Source organism: Erinaceus europaeus, chromosome 4, assembly GCF_950295315.1.
Source record: "Erinaceus europaeus chromosome 4, mEriEur2.1, whole genome shotgun sequence".
NCBI classification, from domain to species: Eukaryota; Metazoa; Chordata; class Mammalia; order Eulipotyphla; family Erinaceidae; genus Erinaceus; species Erinaceus europaeus.
In genome coordinates, this window is record NC_080165.1 from 26,353,979 (window position 1) to 26,374,535 (window position 20,557).

Sequence of the window (20,557 nt, forward strand, 5' to 3'; positions counted from 1 at the left end):
CAGGGCTAGGTGGTGGCACACCTGCTTAAGCACACATATTACAATGAGCAAGGACCCAGGTTCAAGCCCCTGGTCCCCACCTGCAGGGGTAAAGCTTCACCAGTGGTGAAGCAGGGCTGCAGGTATCTCTCCGTCTGTCTCCCTCTCTCTCTCTCCCTTGCTCTCAGTCTGGATGTCTTTATCTAATAAATAAAGATAATAAAGAAATTTAAAAAGTTTTGCTGCAGCTAGTAAATACTTTCAACAAAGTAGCTGTACTTAGGCCACCCCTTAAACTTTACTTTGTTTTTGTTTGTTTGTTTGCTTTTGGGATAAGACAGGGAGAAACTGAGAGAGGAGGGAAAGATAGAGAAGGAGAGAGAAAGATAGACAGACACCTGCAGACCTGCTTCACCACTTGTGAAGTCACCCCCCTGCAAGTGGGAGCTGAGGGCTTGAACCAGGAACCTTGAGCAGGTCCTTGTGCTTCCTACTATGTGCACTTAACCTAGTTGCTACTGCCCGGCCCCTAAAATAAAGTTTTCTTAAAAAACAAATCAAAGAATCAAAAGGGGGGGTATCTTTTAATAAAATTAGCATACTCCCACTGAAAATACATCAATAATCACTCACCCTATCGCCTATTTTTCCATCCTTTCCAAAGCTAGAGGCCAAGTGCTACTGTAGTCAAACAGAATTCTAAGTGCTAGGAAACCAACAGCATATGGCTCTGCCTTCAGGAGTTTATATTCTAGTGCAGGTGACTGACAAAGAAATACAGTGCCCGGTAGCAGAGCTGCAGAGAAATAAAGCAAAGGGATGAGAGGAGAGGTGAGAAGGAGCTTGTACTTCTAACTAAAACAGAGTGACTAGAGAGAGCTCACTGCAAAGCTGACTCCCAAGACAGCATGAAAGAAGATGGAAAGAACTCTAGGAGAAAGGCGTCCTGGCAAAGAACACACACAGGAAGGCAAGGAAGGTCTGCCTGGAGCATCTGAGAAATGGCAGCGAGACCACTCTTACAGCATTCCCCTGGGAGATGAGGACCAGGTGGGCAAGAGCAGAAAGGATGATATGTGAGTTTTGAAGAAATATCAAGGGTAAAACAAAGTGATTCCATTCTTTTGACATCTACCCACCACTGTTATCCATTCTGACCCCTTTCTCCTAGCTCAATCACTCAAAAAGCCTGTGCCCAGCAACCACTCATGCCTCCTTCCCCCAGAATCTCAGCTCCTCCTGATGCAGACCTGTCCAAGGCCCACTGTGGGCAAGGAGTGTGGGTGTGAGCTTTGAGACCCTTCTTTCGAACCCATGTAACTCCAGGAAGCAGAAATGTATATGAGCCAGAACTTCCCACTACTGGGGGGCAGCTTCACAGACACAGAGACAAAGTGGGGTTTCTTTCATTCAGGCAGTCCTGGCCCCCATTTCTAGAAGGTTCAGTCTTCCACTCAGGAGCTTTTGAATGAGACCTCAAGGCAAGAAGTCTTCCCTGTTCCTGCCCAGCAGACTTCTAGGCTCACTTCTTCACCACCCCCAGCCTACAACAGTACAGAGTGAAAGAGGATCCTCTTGTCAAAGCTAGATTCAAGCTGACCACCTCGAGAACAACTGCCACTTAAATAACGGAATGTCAGGTGTTTCTGAAACAAGCTAAACCATCACTTTAGATAAATTTGAGGAGGCTCTTTTGAAATGGCTCACTCAGCACTCGGGGCTTGGATATTAAATTGTTTCCTGGGATGATGGAAGCAGAAGATAAAAACTACTTGGCAGTGAATTTCTAGGGTCTTTGAATGAAGTCTAAGATGGTTCTGAAAAATCCTAGCGACAGGTATATTCATTTGTATTAACATTGGCCTGAAGAAGGGAAAAGCCCTAGCAAACACTTAATAAAACCTCCATCTTTGGAATATGCAAGTGCTAAAAAGGCTTGACCTTTCCTTTCCAATTATCTTAGAAGAAATGGACTGTAATATTAAAACAAACTTTCCTGTTATATAGAAGCCTTCAGAAGCAATTAGGGAAGCTCTTTCTCTCAGAAGAACACACACTATGTGTCAAGGACCATGAAGAACAGAGGATGTATAAACACAGACTCCCCCGAAACAGGCCATCTGGCAATTCTTCAGGGCCTTCTAGGCTCCACTACATACTGCCAACAGTCTCGTGGAGTCAGCACTGCAGTCAGGGCATCCACGCTGCCTCACAGAATCCTTTCTCTTACTCTGAAACCCACAGGGGCAAGGACACTGTCCTTCTTATGCATGTATAATCAAAGCAGACACTCAAAAAATGAGATTGGATCACAAGGTGAAGGAGAAAGAATGGGAGAAAGGAGGTACTGACAGAACAGAATCTTGAAGGTCAGGGACATGACTGTTTTCTGTGTGAGAAATTAGTATTAAAAATACTAGATTTGGGACTGGGAGGTAAAGCATGTGCCTTACTATGTGTCAGGCCCTTGGTCTGACCCCCAGAACTTCCTGAGAACACTACCACCACCACCAGTGGAGCTCTATGAATGGTTAAGTCTGTGTGTATGTTAATTTATACATATATGCATATATGCATATGCCTAATGCAAATACATTAACCTAATCTGCATGAACATATATACACATATAGATATATATTAGATTTGGAATCATGCCATAGCCCTTAAAATGGCTACTTTTACCCCCTGGGGGCTTTTATATTCTAATATCTCAAAGACAACAAGTTGATACCAGGCCCTCCTGGTCATTTTTAGGTGGCTTTTCCTGTTGTGGGTAATCACTGTCTCAGGTTACACAGAACCGGCAGCAAAAGGCAGGTCAGACCTGTCACCTGGTCTCAGTCCAGCCCACCAGCTGTGAGCTCACACACACTACTTAACAAGGAGCTGAAACAAACTGTGGATCAATTAGGTATGTCCCTAAAACTTGTTTATCTTATGTAACAGGAGCATGTCAGCTGACAGGTTCATGCCTTGGGACTGATTTCTGCAGCAATATTTTTTCAGTCTCTGGCTGGCACGCACCCTGGAAAGGAGGACGTTTGGGCTGCCGGTTTCCCTTTCCTAAATACAGAGTTGATGCTCCAAAGGATTAAAAATAAGAGTTTCTTTTTAAAAGGACATAAGTGACACATTTTCAGATCTGGCATTAATGTGACGATGCAAACAGCAGTGCAAGAAAATGTACAGTAAGCATCCATAGGTTTAAAAGAAGAATCATTTAAAGTGTGTGTGGGTGTGGAGGAGATAGCACAGTGGTCATACAAGACTTTTATGCCTGAGGCTCCAAGGTTCCAGGTTCAACCCCCAGCACCACCATAAGCCAGAACTGAGCTGTGCTCTAAGAGAGAGAGGTGGGGGGAGAGGGAGAGGGAGAGGGAGAGGGAGAGGGAGAGGGAGAGGGAGAGGGAGAGGGAGAGGGAGAGGGAGAGGGAGAGGGAGAGGGAGAGGGAGAGGGAGCGACTAGCTGAACCAGAAACATGTGGCCAAACTCTGTTACCCCCTCTCCCCCATAGTTCCTACAAGGGTTCAAGCCACAGTAGGAATGGAACACATTTCTTCAAGGAAACATTTTTTAATCAGTTTTTATTTATTTATTTATTCCCTTTTGTTGCCTTTCTTGTTTTATTGTAGTTATTATTGATGTCGTTGTTGTTGGATACGACAGAGAGAAATCAAGAGGAGGGGAACAGAAAGAGGGGGAGAGAAAGATAGACACCTGCAGACCTGCTTCACCACCTGTGAAGCGACCTGTGACACCTGTGAGCCAGGGGCTCGAACCGGGATCCTTATGCCAGTCCTTGCGCTTTGCGCCACGTGCGCTTAACCCGCTGTGCTACCGCCCAACTCCCACGGCATTTTTTAAAGAAACATAAGCATTTTTAATTTTAGTGAATGACAGAGCCAGGGTGCTTCAGCTCTCTGCCGACTAAGACAGACACGCCCCCTGCCCTAGCTCTCGGGAGAATAAAGGACTGGTATACACTGCCACACAAGCAGCTCTGTTAGGCATCCTGTGGTCTGTCCCTCCATTCAACTCACTCATGAACCTGTCTGAAGCGCTTACTGTGTCCCAGGTAGCAAAAAAACCCGATTGAGTAGATGAAGTCCCCAGCTTCCAGAGCTTGCATTTTAATGGAATTTGCATATACCAGGCCTTCTACACAGCAGTGCTCTGGCTGGAACCAGATCGCTAAAGCTGGATTCTTTCCTCCTGGCTCTCCAACCGCACCCCATACCATTAGAGCAGCCAACTGCGGGGAAGCTCCCAAAAGGTGATGAGGTTCAGATAGGGTGATGCTTGTGCTCAACTTCATGAACGTTATCCACTACTATTGTCATATAGCAAGTCACTGAAGAATTAAAAGTAGAGTAAATGAAAACAGGTGCTGGTGTAAACGCTCAAATTCCTTAACGATTCAGTATCAGGACAGCATTTTACTTCAAAGATAGTTGTAGTCTGTGCAACTAAACGATATCAAAGAAAAAAGTGGCATACCCCCAAAGTTTATATATTTAAGTTTTTGACACAATATAATTTACAGTGCAGGGGGCTGGGCGGTAGCGCAGCGGGTTAAGCGCACGTGGTGCAAAGCGCAAGGAACGGAGTAAGGATCCAGGTTCCAGCCCTCAGCTCCCCACCTGCAGGGGGTCACTTCGCAAGCAGTGAAGCAGGTCTGCAGGTGTCTTTCTCCCATCCTCTCTGTCTTCTGGAACCTCCTCTCTTGATTTCTCTCTGTCCTGTCCAATAACAATAGCAGCTATAACAACAATAACAACCACAACAAGGGCAACAAAATGGGAGAAACAGCTTCCAGGAGCAGTGGATTCGTAGTGCTGGCACCGAGCCCCAACGATAACCCTGGAGGCAAAAATAAAAAATTACAGTGCAAAGAGGAGAAAATCTTTTTTACCCAAAATACACTGGTGAGTGATATGAAGACTGGGGATTCAATTCCACTGCACAAAGTTGTTAGAGAGGAGCAAACAGGAGAGAAGACAGTGGAACAGACACAAGAATACTCATGGAGGCTCTAGTACAGCAGGCCACATAGCTGGTGAAAGGCCTGTGCCAAGTCCCCAGCCTCTCCTTTCTGTCACATCACACACTGAGGAGGGTACCCTCACACTGCAGTCCAGTCTCAGAAGAGCGCAGTCTCCTGACTTGGCCCGGACTGGGAGTGTTTGTGTTAAAGTGACTCCACAGTTCCCCACATGGGATGTGAAAAAAAGAAAAAGGCCTTTATGATATGCTACGGCTCTCCGTTTTGGGAAAATAACTCATAGAAAGAAGAAAAATTACCAAACAATACGAGCTTTGGTGGGCTATATATAGGAAAGAGGAGTGTGCTCTAATAGAGCTAGCAGGCTTCCTGGAGAAAGCTGAAGAGAGGAAACAAGGCAGATAATAGTTACCAACCTCTGGCCCCAAGTCCCACTGGGGAATATGCCCCCAGGCAAAGAAATTCAAAGGAAAGAAAATAGCCTGAACAAAATGTTCACCAAAGTTAAGTATTTATAGCAGCAAAAACTCGAGATGTCAAATACTCACAAATGGAGAAACTGGTGAATTACAAGAGGGCGTCACACAGCCATCAGAGTGGGCAAGGGGTGAGCATTTTAGACTCAAAGTTAGAATTTTAAAAAAGAGAGAAAATCCCGCAATGACCTTGGGTCCATAATCCCAGAGGGTTAAAGAATAGGAAAGCTATCAGGGGAGGGGATGGGATACGGATTTCTTGTGGTGGGAATTGTGTGGAGTTGTACCCCTCTTATCCTATGGTTCTGTCAGTGTTTCCTTTTTATAAATAAAAAAATTAAATAAAAAAAGAAAAAGAAAAAAGGGGGGGAGGGACTGTGAATTTTCATCTTTGTATCCTCAGTGCTTAGCGTGAGGTAGATACTCTAATATGAGCTAAGTGACTTAATGTCTCAACCAACAAATAGCCAGGTCTGGGTGTGCCGGTGCTGAGGAAGATGTGGTGATGAACAAGGGGCCCCTTCAGTGTGTCACTTTAAGATACATTTATTTCATTCAGGGTCTGGGAAATAATATTCTCCCTTCACATAACAAAGCTGGAATCAAATGCTCCACTTTTCATGACTTTAAACAAACAAAATTCCCTAAAATCAAACTCGTGAACACTAAGCAAAGGAATTTTCAATAAGCAGTGACCCTGAAGTCTAAGGCAAGAAGTTTAAGTATTGGGCAGATGAGAAGAGGGATCAGACCCCTAGAGGTCCAGTGATGGTGGGGAAAAGGGGGGGGGAGGCAGACAGGCTAGAGCACAACTCACATACATGGTTTCAGAGATCGAATCTGGGAGGGTCCACAAATGGAAGCACTCCAGGCGGGCATATTTGACAAAGGTCCACTTTACGGCTCTAAAGGAATCGCTCACTGATTTGCCACCATGTTCACCAGTTACCCCAGAACATAAAGATGCCTACCAAAGACAGAAGTGGCGTTATACCGACATAACCTCAGCACCAGTCACACCTGCAGCATCACACATGCCCACACAAGAATGTGTGCATGCATGCACACACACACACTCCTGTAAAGCCACTGCTCCTCTCTGGTATCCAGGCTCGGTGGTCAGGACTGCAGAGCAGAAAGGGGAGCATCAGTTCGACTCATCATGGCCACTACCATCCACTCACTTTAGGGTGTTCTTACATTCTAACCATAGCACCTAACAAGTGACAGATGGCCGCAGAAACAAGAGCTGTATATGGGCTGGGCTTGGTTTGGGTACCACTGCTTTATCTTTACTGAAATCCTCTGTACAGCAATGCTCCCCTTACACACACACACACACACACACACACACACTCACACACACACTTCGTGAAAACTTCTTCTCTCAGTCAGAAGCATTTGCCCAGTAGGAAACTTTTTCCTTGAACTGCAATTTTTTTTTTAACATGAGAGATGTACTTAAATCCTAAAAAAGAAAAGTCACATAACTGGCCCAGATAAGACAGAAAGATTCTTCTGACACTAGGAGAAAGGGGGGCCTACAGAAAGGGTCAGGAGGCTGCTCTTTGTTAAGGCCAGAAAATGGGGGTATTCAACAAGGACCAAGAGACAGGGAAGAGTGCTGAGCTCTGAGAGCAACCAGCTATGAGGCTGCCCTCGAGGTCTGTTAAAGCAGGTTCCCAAGATCTGACAAAGGGCATAATTAACAACGGGCATGAGTCAGAGTGGCCTCAGGTCAACCACTTCAGCTTCTTTAAACTCCTTCATTTGAGGCAGCCCCTTAGAGAAGCAGGACTTCCTGTCACACAAAGCGCCTCTGTGGGCAGTTCCTTGTTGTCTCTTTCCTGTGCAGAGCACTTTGGAGCCCCTTCCCTCTCAGTTTCACTGACCACATGGCCCTGATGAGTCCTCTAAGAAGGATGCAGCCCCAGCTGAAAGGATGAAAGTCTCCTTCTGAAATCTAGTGGCAGCGAGAGAGAATAATATCAAAGACCATGGCAACCATGGTAGCTAAATCCAGGTGTTTGGAATGTGTGTCTGATACGTCACACGACCTGCTAGAGTGACCCTTACTTGGCTCAGTCACCTTAAGCAAAGCACACAAGAGGCCTATGCCTGACACTGCTTGTGTATAAAACAAAATTCGATCTGCCTCAGAGGTTGTAAGGCTCAAATGGCATCTGAGTCGTGCCTGGCATGCTGCTAGCTCAGGGACCTTCCAGAGCTGGCAGCTGCCTGAGAAACGGTGACGGTGGAATAGTCCCAGTCAAGTAAGTCAGGTGCGGTCACTGAGCCATTGCCCTTTTCACAGGCTTGACCAACACTTAACCTCCTCCCATACTGTGTAGGTACTGGGAGAGAATTTCTCACCAGATGTACACAGGAGCATCCAGCATACACATGCCTGACACTTCGGCTGCACAAGCAGGAAAAGGCACCCCAGGAAGGAGGAACTGTACTGCAAAGAAGAGGCGCAAAGCAGAGCAGCACAGGGTCACACATGTCCCAGGAGCCGCTCTGGGAAGCAGCTGGGGCCTTTAAGGGAAGGGGCGAGATCATTTCCAAAGGGCAGGGCACCCCAGAGCACACCAACCACCGCCAGCCTGAGGCACACATTACACTGGGGAAAAAAAAAGTGACTTCTGCTAGTAAAGGTAGAAAATCTTGATAAGAGTTCACCCCAGAAGGCTAGGAACCGTGACTGTCACCTCCCATCCAAGCTCCAACAGGAAATGAACTACCCAAAATACTTCCTAAGCAGCCTGTGAATAAATGTCTTCGAAGCTAACAAGTCAATAATAAACACCCGTGCAAACCGCAGGAGAATATGGCCTGTATTTTGTAGGTACCTAGGTACTCATTTTGGTGCCACTGTCTTAAGAAACATTTCTGGTGAGTTCACATGTACAAGCTGGAACCAAAGCATTCTGTTCTAGAGAAAGATGCAGAAGAGTCTGGACTGGTATGACAAACTGACAACTGAGTTCTAACTTAATGATTTTATTTTTTTTTTAAAGTTCACATGACATGAATGGCTACCTAGTGATTTGGAAAAATGAAGAGGGAATTCACTTACCAAGCAACAACCTGAGACTAATGGGCTAAACAAAGCAGAAAATTCAAAGCAAAAGTTTCCCTTAAATAGGAGGACTAGAACAAGAAAAGGATGTGAACTATATGAGATAGGTGTGAATTTTAGTTTCTAAACTTCATCTTATCTGGAAAATGGAGATACACGTAACTTCATGGGAAAATTATGAGAACTTGAAATGACACATTCTACGTGGGCCTGATACATTCTACGTGATAAAAGTCAGTCTCTACCTGCTTGTCCATCGACTCCAAGTTCCTCTGGTCATGCCTCACCCCACATAGCTGATATCATTTCTGTAAATAGGAGTTACACACCCATTCTCCAGTTGTGCCTCTGAAAATTCCAAGAGCTCTGGACAAAACCTTGTAATGTTAAGCCTCCTATACAGATTCTTTTGCATGCTGCTACTTACCAAGTACATATTTTTAAAAATGTAATAACATTCCCACTTATGATAAAATGCAAAGTTAACATATAAAATATCTAGGAGGGCCCAGGTGGTGGCGCACCTGGTTGAACGCCCACATTACAATGCACAAGAATCTGGGTTCAAGCTCCCAGTCCCCACCTGCATGGGGAAAGCTTCACAAGTGCTGAAGCAGGGGTGCAGGTGTCTTTCTATCCCTCGCCCTCTCTATCTCCCCCTTCCCTCTCAATTTCTGGCTCCCTCTATCCAATAAATAAGGGTAATAGGGAGTCAGGCTGTAGCGCAGCGGGTTAAGCGCAGGTGGCGCAAAGCACAAGGACCGCCATAAGGATCCCGGTTCGAACCCCGGCTCCCCACCTGCAGGGGAGTCGCTTCACAGGCGGTGAAGCAGGTCTGCAGGAGTCTATCTTTCTCTCCTCCTCTCTGTCTTCCCCTCCTCTCTCCATTTCTCTCTGTCCTATCCAACAACGACAACAACAATAATAACTACAACAATAAAACAACAAGGGCAACAAAAGGGAATAAATAAATAAAATAAATATTTTTTAAAAAAGGGTAATAATAAAAATTAAAAAAAAATAAAACTTTAGTTCTTTGGCCCACTTTTAAAATAAAATAAAATATCTGGGAACCCTGGGAAAAAAAATGACTAGGTTACTATCTTAATTTCAATTATAATACCAAACAGACACTCACACATACACACACATTCTCTCTACTTCCTCCTCCTCTAGTCAAAATGCCTACTTTAACATATGTGTCAGCTTGTAGCTGGTTCAAGAAAAAACCTGTGTCCCAGGGAGCCGGGCGGTAGCGCAGGGGGTTAGGCGCAGGTGGCGCTAAGCACAAGGCCCGGCATGAGGATCCCGGTTCGAGTCCCTGGCTCCCCACCTGCAGGGGAGTCGCTTCACAGGCGGTGAAGCAGGTCTGCAGGTGTCTGTCTTTCTCTCCCCCTCTCTGTCTTCCCCTCCTCTCTCCATTTCTCTCTGTCCTATCCAACAACGATGACATCAGCTACAACAACAATAAAAAAGACAACAAGGGCAACAAAAGGGAAGATAAATAAATAAAATTACAAAAAAAAAAAACCTGTGTCCCAAATCTGTACACATTTTCAATTAAATTTTAACTTATTTACCTAAATTCAACAAAACGGTGATAAGCTAAGCATGTTTTTAATCACTTTATGTATGTACTTTCCCAATATTCTTAAAACAGTCACTTCCTGAAAACCAGAAGCCATGCTAAGAGGTAGGAGGAGGGAGAGAAATAAGTTAATGAATCCAGGTCCTGTAGCCAGGGACTGAGAGTACAGCAGGAAAAACAGGGTCACACCCAGTCAGGTGAGCAGGCTGGGTGCGAGGGGGGATGGTGCAGGTAGCAGCGAGAAGCCTGCCGGCCGCCTGCAATTCAGAGAGCAAAAGGGCTCTAAGCAAGGCACTGCAGGCGATCCTCTGAGTGGCTCAGAACAACAGTCAGCACCCACTGGTGGCTGTTTGTAGAGTCTTAGGCTAAAAGCTGAGCATTTTACACATTTAAAACATATATTTAAGAGTAAGAAATTATCCAGAGGGAAAAAAAAAAGTCCAGAAGGACTGTCACTCTCTAAAGCATACTTAAGGCTTATGATGTGCAGGCACTAAGCAAGGGGAGCTCAAGTGCAAACACCCCGCTGACAGTCCAGGGCCAGAGGTGGTGACAGGGGGTGCTGTGGGCTGGGAGAGACAGTGTGACAGGGTCTACTGCAGACAGGATGGTGGTCTGGCAGTGTTTTCCTCAGGAGGAGACCTCTGATGAAATTGCTGATTAAATTAGAACATTCACTCACATTTTCTGAACAGCAGAATGAGTGAGGTTGGGATATTTCTTTTTTCATGTCTGCACTCTAATTTTTCAGCCATAAAAATGTTAGTTCAGAAGAAAATTAAGTCAGCGCCTAGGTACCCTCTGTCATTTCCATAAGTATGAAATCCAATCAATTTTTTGGGAAAAGAGTCCAAGTTTTTTTCTATTCATGCCACTGATGGCTGGCCTGTGTATCACTCAGACCCACTAAGCACCAGGAGCACGGGCCGCTGCAGCCCCAGCCTGTAGGCCACCCAGGCAGTGGCTTCACTTCCTATGAGACAGTTCTTCCTCTTTTTTTTTTTTTTTTTTTATATTTTTTAACTTTATTTTAGGCAAGGGAGAGAGACAGACACCAAGACCAGAGCACTGCTCACAGCCGTAGCTTATGGTGGTGCTAGGGATTGAACCTCGGATCTTGGAGTCTCTGGCATAAAAAAGAATCATAACCATTATGCTGTCTCCCCAGCCCAGTGCCTTCATTTCCTTTCTCTATGGTGCAAATCTGCTAGGCCCAGGAGTCTCTGCACACCAGGTTTTTAGGAAAGCCTCCTAAGCACCAGCCTAGTGAGGCAGCCTCCAGACTTCACCCCTCCAGCACAGACCTTGTACCACCTCTGCTTCAGCTGTTATGGTTCAGGTCTCCAAGCTTAAAACTGCCCAAACTGCTAGCTACTTATCTATACTCCCCGTCCTGACCCACAGAGTTCCAGTTGTTTCCTACCAGGCCTCATGCAGGTACAATTTCACTGCTCCTGAGTCAACTTTTTATTTCAGAGACAGAGAGGGAGAAGCTTCCCTCAGAGCCACTGCACTCCCACATGGTGTTGGGACTTGAACTCAGGGCACATGCATGGCATGGCACACACAGCAGAGCAGATGAGACATCTTCTAGTCCCTGCTTCATTTTCTTAGTAACATTTGGTCCCATCTGCTAGATTATCTACTTATATACATACTGTCTCTCTTCACTCCCAGGAATGTAAGCTCCTGGAGAATATGGACTGTGTCTCGCTCACACTGTATCCCTCTCACTGCTGCAAAACAAGCATGCAGTAAACACCTCTGGGATCAGAGTCGAGGAATGTGCTGGGCCCTGGTACACAGTATGACAAAACAAACACCATTTCCCAGCATCGTGGCAAAACAGGTATCTCACTGTCTCATTGGAAAATGCTAAAGATGAATAAAATATTATCCCATCATTATGCTAGCAAGAAATCAAGATAGCAGAAAAGGTAAGATTTTAAGAGAAATCCTATAATATAAGTAGGTAAGTTGGTTCTCTTTATGAGGAAATAAGAGAAAAATATAAAAAGAACAGTTAATAAAGTAAGAGAAAATAATGTAGTATACAGGAAAAAGCAATACTTAAAGATATTTCTTTAAAATACCTGAAAACACTAAACCACAGATCTAGGTAGCCCAAAGAACTCAATTAAGATTTCGATTTCACTTTTTTTTTTTCATTTTTTTTCTTTTGAATATGAGCACTGCTCAAGTCTGCCTTATTGGTGATGCCAGGGATCAAACTTGGGATCTTGGAGCCTCAGACATGAAAGTCTTTTTACATAACCATTATGCTATCTCCTTGGCCCTCAATGGGGATTTTTAAAGGAGGAAAGTGTGCCATGCCAAGACAACTCAGACTTCAGAACCTCAAAATCTATCTAAGAGAACATATCACAAAGAGTGATCAAAGGGTGGTGAACTTATAGTGAACATACTGAACTCTAAGTGAACTTACAAGTAGATTGCTATTTGGTCTGGGCAGGGGAGTGAACTAAGTGTGAGAGGTTGTAGGCCTTCTATGAAGATTGAGAGGCTAACAAGGGGAAACTGAGTCATGGAAGCTTTTCCTCTAAGCTCATTCCTGAAAGGGAGAGACTGACAAGTGGGGTGTCTTTCCAGACCTCCATCTCAAGGATGGGAGAGCTCCCCTAAGTTCTACCAGGCTTTCACATAGTCCCACTCACCGAAGACTCATATCTTATGACTGATTCACTTACGACAGAATTTACTGATTAAAAAGAAACACACTAGATTGCCAAGGGCTGGAGAAGACATTAACAGACACCAGTCTGTCACCTGGTACCCAAGGCAGAACTATGGGGCTCTAATACCTTTAGAGTAGTCCAGTAACATATGACTACGATGTCTTCAAAAACAGTCTCCAGGGCCAGGTGGTGGCGCACCTGGTTGAGCGCACATATTACAGTGCTCAAGGACCCGGGTTTGAGCTCCCGGTTCCCACCTGCAGGGGGAAAGCTTTGCAAGGGGTGAAGCAGTGCTGCAGGTACCTCTCTGTCTCTCTGCCTCTCTATCTCCCCAACCCTCTCAATTTCTGGCTGTCTCTATCCAATAAAGATAATTTTTTTAAAAATTTTTTTAAAAGTCTCCATGAAAAGGGGGACTCAGCTACTCATTCATTCCCTTTATTCTTCATCTATTCATTCTTGTTAGAGGCTCATGCTTTCTACTTCTATTGTCCCCCCACCCATATACTTACCATGACACTAGGATCTAGGGTCTAGTCTAGCTGGTATACTGGGAGAAGATCCTTTAAAGTCTAGAGAAGGAGGGATGGGCAGCAATGCACATAGTTGAGCACACATTACCACGCACAAGGACCCAAGTTCAAGTCCCCAGTCCCCATCTGCAGGGGGGAAGCAGGTGAAGCAGGGCTGCAGATATCTCTATCCCTTGCTATACCCCCCCTTCCATCTCAGTTTCTTCCTGCCTCTACCCAATAAATAAATCAATAATTATGTTTAGAGAAAGCTCTGAGGTCAGTACTAAAGGTAGAGAGCTGTCCTGAGCTGAAATGGGAGGGAGGAGGCCCAGGATGGTACCACCAACAAAAACTTTCAGACTCTGTATCACTGCTGCCAAGTGGTTTCTCATGATTTTTTTTCTCATTACTTTAGATACAGAGAGTGAAGGAAGAGAGAAGGAAAGAGACATCACATACCACTCCACTATCTGGTTTCTGTAGTGTGTGGTTATCAAGTTCTCCTCACAATAGCAATCCACCATCCATAGCGTTCCCCTAGTGCTACCCATGGTGCTCCCATGCCAGGGCTCAAACACAAGGCCCTACTGTATCCTCTAGAAGGTACAGTATTTCCTGGCTTCCCCGCAGCATCTTTTAAATTTCACAGATATATCAGAATTTACAGTAAAGTTGCAGAAGCTAGGAGCAAGGAAAAGTATCAATTATTACTTGTTGGATGGAATGATTTTACATTAATTGTGTATTAAGAAGTGAATTATAAGAAAAAGAAGCAAAACTATTTTATATTTAGTATGGACTGAAAATATATCAGTAAATGTAAAATGCTGTTTGGGTACCAACGAAATCTAACTTAAGGAAAAGTGAAGTAAGCCACTCCCTGAGAGGGGCTCCTTACTCACCCTGGCTCACCAAGTGCAAGTGACAGCTCCTTTAAGGATAATGACAGTGGTCTGGGAGTTGGCACAGTAGATAGTGTCAAATTCTCAAGCATGAGGTCCTGAGTTCAATCCCTGATAGCACATATATCAGATTGAAGTCTGATTCTTTCTCTCTCTTCCTATCCCTCTCATAAATAAATAAATAAAATATTTAAAAATAAATTTAAACGAACAAAAGGATAATGACAGAAAAGTCAACAGAACTCAAGGAGGGAAGACACAGTTCCAACCTATTAAATAACCTACTGTGGAAAACACTGGTTGTGGGCCAGGAGGTAGCTCACTCAAATAGAGCACTCTCCTTCCTACATGCACAGCCCTGGGCTGGAGCCCCAGTGCTACAAGGGAACACTCCAGAACCAGGGGAAACGCCACAGGTGGGGTGGGGCAGCAATGCTGTGGTATCTCTCCTGCTCTCTATCTTCTAAAAAAGGGTGAAAAAAAATGCTCATATATCCTTTCTCATCCTGAGATTTTATAAATTAAAACAGTTATAGCTATTGACCACAATTTTAAATACAATTAAATATTCACGCAAATGCCTATTTTCCTGTAGTGTATTTATGTCAGAAATTCTTCAGGTCATAGACTGCAAATACTTCACAAAATACAAGTAAATGCTACTCCATGGCCCTCTCCAAGGCACTTTAAAGTGACTTTGGACAGACAGACAGTGGGAGCCACATCCAGGTCCCAGAACAGTCACTCACTGTTCTCAGTCAGTTTCTATTTTCATCTAGTTCCCATACTTGAATTTCAGAAAAATTCCAGTTCCATTTTAAGAGGAGACTATTTTTTACTGATTTTGAAAAGTTATTAAGTAAACTTTATTTCTATAATAAATCCTTTCCCAATTATATTGTGATTCATTATTATAAAGTCTGTATTTTCATAAACCTTTTCAATTCAAACTTAAGAGCAAGCAAAACTCAAGAGCTACCAGTAGTCCTTATAGAGGTCGAAACAGCTCCAGAGTTTGAGTTTTCCTCTCACATCCTGAAGAATGCTTTGTCAAAGAAGAATCAAGTACTCTGGTCTTTTTATTAGTAGATATGATTTTATTAAGGTTAGATTTCTTATCCAGGAGTAATCATGTAATGATCAAGTAATCAGGTTCAGTTTTAACTGTAATTGAGTAAATCCTAGTTTAGGGGAGAAGGAAGAAAACTTTTTTTTTTTTTTGCCTCCAGGGTTATCGCTGGGGCTCAGTACCTGCACTATGAATCCACTGCTCCTGGTGGCCATTTTTCCATTTTATTTGATACGACAGAGTGAAATTGAGAGGGGAGAGGAAGATAGAGAGGGAGAGGGAGAAGAGAAAGAGAAAGAGAGGGAGAGAGAGACCTGCTTCACTGCTTATGAAGCAACCCCCCTGCAGGTAGGGAACGGGGGGGGGGGGGGCTCCAGCCAGGACCCTTGTGCAGATCCCTGCATTTTGTACTATGTGCACTTAACCCGGTGTGCCACCGCCTGGCCCCCCCCCCCCAAGAAAAACTCGTACAGAGAATTATTTATTCTTATGAAAACTTTCAGTCAAGGGCAAGGGCGATAATATAATGGGTACGCAAAAGGACTTTCATGCTTGAGGCTCCAATGCCCCAGGTTCAATCCCTCCTACCACCACAAGTTATGCAGTGCTCTGGTTTAAAAGAGAGATGAAAAAGAAAAACTTCAGAGAGAGAAATGTCAGTGCTCTTTGTACTTAAGATAATCCATTGCATGCCTAAGCCAATAGTGCGCATTTAGGGAGATTATAAAATAAAAACTGAGTATGAAACTAATGAAAATAGACTCACAAGAAAAAGCCAAATCCTACTCATTTTGAAATAACGTGGGAAAAGGCAATGAAGGAAAGACAATGACTCAGAAAGTCCGGAGACCTAGTCACACTCAGCTACCAAGCCTGTGACCTTGGAGGTGGAGTCAAAACGGCATTTTACTTCTTGATCTTAATTCCGTTGTTAAAAAAAAAAAAAAGAGAGAGACCAACTGTATCAACTCTGAACCATTACGACTCTAAATAGCATATCCCCACTTTTTAACCATGAATAACAGAAGTGTGTGGCCAGGCAACAAGATTAACAAGGTATTGGGGCGGGGGGCGCGGCGCGGGGGCTTGTTTTCACTGCGGGCACATATCTCAGACTTGCAAGACAGGCTTCAGCTGAAGCATATTCAAGCCACAACACCTCTTATTGTTCCCATAAATGCAGCATTAAAGTCATTGGCAGTTCAACAAGATATCTCATTATGAATTGTGTTTTCTGTGTGGCACAGACCATACCCAGCATGGCGCTTTCTGGGAAAGAGACGAGGACAGCAGGGCCTTTCCAGTATCCAGGCAAAGGCCATCTAATGAACACATTCACTCAGTGACGGGCCACACATCAGGATAAACTCAAACCTAATCTAATCAGAATACAGTACTGCATAAATGGAAGCAGAAAAGGAAGCCTGATTTTTCAATTCCAGAATATGACTGCCATGAAAATAATTATGTAGTGAGGCTCATCACTTATTAAGAAACAATCAGGCTTACACAACTTGCCATCTAATAAAAATAAAAACCAAGCGTCCAATGGGGGGTTGGGTACAGGGTCCAGCTGAGAAGAGAACCAAGAGTGAGCTGACAGGAGGGAGAGGAGGGGCGCTGGGAGCAAGGCGAATGCTAATTTGGGGAGTCTGGCGCAGACAGTCATGAAATAGCAATTACAGTCAACCGGAAAAGCTAATTTGTTCATTTTCTCACAAGTCCCATTTATTTACATGTGTAGATTAGATTTGGCTTTTTAAAAAAAAAGATGGCAGCATAACATGAATACAATGCCTGAGGGCAGAGGGGAGAAATATCAACCTTCATTAACAGTTAACTCAAGTAACTCATCTAGCTGCTCAGGAGGGGGCAGGAGATACAGCTCTTAAGTATTAAGCTAGTCTAAGACATGTCAAAACAAAATTTAAGATTTATTCCACCTATCTACTTCGAAATGAAGGATGCACAGGCATTCTAAAACCAGGGTGAAAATTGTAAAGCATAATCCTTCATTTGTTTAGGTCAAAAATCTATACACCAAGACAATCATTTACAATGACATTTACTCCAAGCATTTGTACAAACAATTCAAACCATTCAGTTAATACTAAACTAGTTGGCTATTTCTGACAAGAAACTCCGGCATGGGATATAATTAAAAGGTGAGGCTTTTGCTAAATCAATGACTCAGAAAAAAAAAAAAAAGGAAATTCTAGTTCACAAAGGTCCCCCTCCTCAAGAAAATAGACTCAGTAAAGAGCACACTCACGTTTTTTGCTGTCATAGGCCGGCTTCAGCTGTCTAACTTTGCAGCTCAGCTCCTATACCTGCCTCCTTCCAACCCTGCTGGTATGTCTGACCTCCAGCTCTGAGCATTCTCCCAGCACATTTCATCATTTCCTGTTGGCTGCCTACTCCACACAGCTGAGATAAGGCCATTCCCCGAAGCTGCTGTGTTCACCCTACAGGCACCAGGTTCTCAGGCTATGACTCAGAGTCTGCTGGGACCCTCACAGAGGAACATTCTTTTCACAAAGTAGTCAGACAGAAAGCTTTGAAATCTTGAGAGGATACACTCTGCATCTAAGGATTTACTGTGACAGGGACAGGCTTCCTTGGGATACTCTTACAGTCCCTACATGTGAAACTCAACTTTTCTCTAGGACTCCACCCAAAGCAGCCTGTTAGTGGGAGGAGGGAGAGCCTGAAGCATGCTGGAGACAGAGAGGGGTCCCCAGTCTCCCAGCAAGCCTGCCTCCTAAGAACAAGGAGGCTCAAATACACAGGTGTGACTACCTACAATTAAAAGCCAAACACAGAGCATGCCTTTCTTCCTACAATTTTCCAGAGAAATGAAATGAAATGAAAGAGGAAGGGGAGGGAAGGGGAGGGAAGGGGAGGGAAGGGGAGGGGAGGGGAGGGAAGGGGAGGGGAGGGGAGGGGAGGGGAGGGGAGGGGAGGTGACTATGGCCACTGGAAGTGGCGGATTTGTTGTGCAGGCACCAAGCCCCAGAACTCTGATGGCAATATAAATCAAAGGGGGGATATTATGCTAGGTGGATATATTTTTACTAGTGTTCTATCTAGACTCACTCGAAAACATTAACTTAAAATGAGCCATTGCTGAGGTCAGAGATAGCTCAGCCAGTAGAGAGCGCCACCCTGCCCCTGGCACCATGGAGCACTAGACACAGCAGCAGGGAGAGCTCCATGAGCAGCGAAGTGAGGCTGTGCTAGCTTGCCTTCTCTGTCAGTCTTTCTCTTTTTTTATGACTCTTTTAAAAAATTATTATTTTTATTTATTGGATAGAGACAGACAGAAACTGAGATGGAAGGGGTGACAGAGCCAGAGAGACACCTGCAACATTGCTTCACCACTTGCAAAGCTATCCCCTGCAGGTGGAGATAAGGGCTCAAACCTGGGTCCTTGTGCCCTGTAACATCTGTGCTCAACCAGGTGCACCACCATACACAAACACCCTTTTTGTCTCTGTCTGAAGTCAAAAGAAAAAAAAATACATCAGGAGCAGAGGCTCCAGGCAACAATCACACACACACACACACACACACACACACACACACACACACACACACACACACCACACCCCTCCACTGCATGGCTGAGAAGGACGCACAGCAACAGAGAAGAGACTTGCAAGGGTAACTCTGGAGTGGTGCTCTGATTCTCTCTCCCCCTCATCAATAAATAAATCTAAAAGAGCAGTCAGAGTTTGGCCTTACAGCACAAAACAGGACAAGCTAAAAACCCTTTCCCAAATCTTTTGTTTAGAAAGTCCTCAATGGAAAACACCAAGAAAGCAACACTGCATCCTGAGGCTTGACTACATGACACACGACAATTCACACCGTTTGGAAAGGTATCTGTTCTACCTCCCCCAGTCACTATCACTTACCCTCTCCTCATCTACACACAAAACAGTTACCCCAACAGATTTCACTGTAGTTTGTGGTCAAGTCGATTAATTCTATTACATTCTCATGGAGGACAAACACAGGAGTAGGAAGTTGGCCCCACTGGTCAGCTACGTCCACTGGCCTACGGGGAGGCTGGCCACTTCACTCAGGGGTGAAAGCATGAAGAGCTGAGGAGTCTAATGGTCCTAAAGGTCACTTTGTTCAGCAGTGGACAATAAGGCTGGAAAAAGCCAAATACTGTTTTAAGAGATTACTTGAGTGTACTGGACCATAACACAGAGACAGACTTTCAAAAAAAAAAAAAAAAAAACGAGTGGGCTGCCAGCTGTCTTTCAAAGTACTTTAAATTTAAGCAGCACAAAAATACGGTCTCAAAAGTCCTTATGAGAACACTTGCTTCCAGTGAGAAAGAACAAGCAGCTGAGTCCTGGCAAAGTCCGCCTTTCCCTTTCATTAACTAGGATGACAGAAAACTCTGTGCCCCAGACTCGGACTTCGGGCACTTAGGGAGGAGACAGTCATAGAAGTCAAAGTCAGGACGGTTTAGTCACTCTGTTTAAGAGCCTCATTGGATTTTTTCCCCCACTAATCCAACAAGCACAGGTTGCCTGATAAGTATTTATATACCGCTGACTTGTTAATCACAGATTAACCTACTGATAGTAATATTGCCATCTATTTCTTTCCCAGCTCAGATGAAAGAAGCAGAGATAATATGCCCAGCATCCCACAGCCGGTGTGCGTGGGGGGGTGGGGGTGGGATAGGATTTGAACCAGGCAGTCTCTGGAGTTCAACTGTTGACCATGACACCACACTGTCTCTCTTTACCGTGGTTTCCCTGAAGGGTCAGGCTGAGTCTTGGGCATATAGCTCTGCTTAATAAAACTTTGTTTGAACTGAAGTAAGAATACCTGTATGTAACAGTGGCCCAGGAGAGGGCATAGTGGCTAGAGCAATAGACTTGCATGCACGAAGTCCTGAGTTCAATCCTCCCACACTGTACATGCTAGAGTGATGCTCTGGTCCTGTCTTTCTTTTCAATTATAAATAATAATAATAATAATTACATAATAGAAGAGAAGGTGGCTCTAGGACAGAGCACATGTGAGATCCCAAGTTTCACCCCAGGCATGACATATGCCAGAGTGATACTCTTTTCTCTCTTGCTACTTAAACAAACAAATCTTGGGGGGGGGGGATGCACAAGGCAATGGGGCTATGACATGTCCAATGTGGTCAGTACTCTCTCTGTGTGTGTCTTCAGCACACCTCACCAAAGAACTCTTGGCAGAGACAGATCCCCCAG

General features: G+C 44.5%; 1 protein-coding gene across 4 annotated transcripts in view; it reads right to left on the reverse strand.

Annotated features, from left to right (window-relative positions):
* Window positions 1-20,557, reverse strand: part of PACSIN2 (protein kinase C and casein kinase substrate in neurons 2) — a 121,993-nt gene that overhangs the window by 62,807 nt on the left and 38,629 nt on the right. The window contains exon 1 of one of the 4 annotated variants that reach the window (XM_060189092.1): window positions 17,584-17,727. The exons of the other annotated variants lie outside the window; for them this stretch is intronic. The gene's annotated coding sequence lies outside the window, so the exon portion shown is untranslated. Of the gene's footprint in view, window positions 1-17,583; window positions 17,728-20,557 lie in introns of those variants that run through there. 4 annotated transcript variants of the gene reach the window in all.